We start from the raw sequence: 2,405 nt of genomic DNA, 5'->3' as shown, positions 1-2,405 counted from the left end.
GTGTGATACAAGACTTCAGAATAGTTCCGTCATTAGTGTTCCACGTGTTGCTGGATCCTCTTTCTATTTTCAGACTTCATGGTCTTTTCTTGACTCTCTTTACGATACCAGTTTATAATTTGCCTTTAACAAATTCAGCCTGCTTCATTTGCTTATGATAGACACGATTTTCCAGGTGGCTCCTATGTTTCTTTCCCCAGGTTTCAAAAAAGTCTTTCATGTAAAGATCTTCCTACACTTTATTCCCCTGAAACTAAACACTTTGATTTCCATTTGCCTCCCTTTTCTGACTCCTGCCTCAGTTGCTCCATCACTGCACAGACTTAGTGATGAAGTCTGTGTTGATTTTTCTTCTTGACACCAAAAATAATCACTGCTGCATCTTTACTGCTGCTATGGATCCTGTGAATAACAGAAATGGCTATTTATAGACTTTGATAGAAAATATTTAGTCAGTGCAGCTTTATTATTATTATTATTATTATTATTATTATTATTGTTGTTGTTGTTGTTGTTGTTGTTGTTGTTGTTGTTGTTGTTGTTGTTGTTATAATTATTATTTAATGTAGTCTAAACCCTGTTAGACTATTTTTATTGTAATTTCTTTAAAGAGTCTTCAGGAATAGTTCTTCAGGTATCTTGACGAACTTTTCAAAGCTCTTCTTTGGATTATGAATAAATGAGGAAATAAACAAATGAATATAAACAAAGATATAGACAAAAGACAACATTAAAACATTTACATTTATATCATTTTGTTAATTTATTTAGCAACATTTGTTTGTGATTTAAACTGAAATGTTTACTTATGTTAAATTACATTATGCTCTTGTTTCTACATTAACTTATTTAGCGATTTATTTATAGTAATTTAATTGCTTCGTGTATCCTTTTGTCTGTCCTCCTTCCTTTTCATTTTGCGTATTATGTTTATCTTATATTCTTTCTGAACTAGAACCGTAGGAGCCGAAAACCAATTTAATCGCCAGCGAGTCGGACCATGACTACACACACATTTGCTCTAGTGGTTGACTTTGCATTTTATTTTTATTTTAAATAGTTTTATTTTGGAAATCAAAACTAAAAGGAAGTTTGACTCATATGTAACTTCCTCAAACTTGATGGCAGTTGTAGTTCCTATCAGTGTCCACAAGAGGGCAGTAAAGTACTGTAACTAGGAGATTTCTGGTGCGATTAGATTCTACACCTGTCATGAAAGCCACACCTACATAATAATTAATTAAAATCATTAACATATAAGAATTATATCTCAGTATTCGTAGAAGATATAAATAGCCAATAACTGCAGTTATGGAAGGAGAACATTTTGTGTCAGAAGACGCTTTTTTTTAGCACGTGTGGTAACGAGGTTCTTATTGTAGTTTCGTTATTTGCCCACTAGAGGGCCATATTAAAACCCAAACTCTAGTCTTTTTTTTCAGTTCAGCTTTTCAAACTTTACTCCTTTATCACAAATGTTCTTATCGATCGCGTAACATATTTTTGTCAGACAGTTTTCTATTCGGATTTTTGGTTTTACTTGTGGTAGGTTCTACAAGTTTTCCTTGACGTCTGAGTTTTCGGAGGTGTGGATGTAGTTTCAAGTTGTGGCCGCTAGAGGGAGACAAAGCACGTAAAGTTAGCAACAATCACATCATGTTCTATCTTCCGGTAATGGCTTAACACATTAAAGTCTCAACAAACGCTAACGAAGTGTCTTTTAGTCACTTTTTGGCCCACAAACTTTAATTAAAATGCTAAACTAATTAATTCACAGATCTTTTACTACTGATAATCATTAATACTCAAAATTCCTCAGAACTTCAATGATGCAATTACAAAATTTGACCAGAGAAAGGGAGCTGGTTCCTATAGCAGCTTAATTTGCACCAGTCTGATTATTTAATAGTTAATAGAGTTAATGAAGGATTCAGGAGTCTGATTTAATTTGTAAAACCTGAGAAAATAATTTTGCTTGTAAATATGGTCTGATAATATTTAATACACACGTTTTATAAATATGAAGACATGGGCCACTTACATGTAAAAACTGCACCAGTTTTCATTATTAGGTGAAATATTTATGTAAAAATATATCATAGAAATAATTTCATAGCAAGAAATATTAGCTTTTTACATGATAATTTTTTTTTTAAAGTTTTGCTTTTTCCATTTCCATTTCCATTTTCCATGGCAAGAATCATATTGCACACTTAAGAGAAAGTTTTGTATTTAATAAATGCACTATAAGCTGTGTTTACACTCGTTTTTGTCAGAGGATAAAAGCTCTGGTCTTGTTTTAATTTCATTTTATTTCTTGATGGTCACATGGTGACCTGAACAGAAACCTGAAAAAAAAAACTGTTCTTTCAGTTATTTTACTGATAAAAGGAAGACAAGAAGTC

The sequence above is a fragment of the Melanotaenia boesemani genome, chromosome 22, assembly GCF_017639745.1.
Source record: "Melanotaenia boesemani isolate fMelBoe1 chromosome 22, fMelBoe1.pri, whole genome shotgun sequence".
NCBI classification, from domain to species: domain Eukaryota; kingdom Metazoa; phylum Chordata; class Actinopteri; order Atheriniformes; family Melanotaeniidae; genus Melanotaenia; species Melanotaenia boesemani.
Note: the sequence above shows the minus strand (reverse complement) of the source record.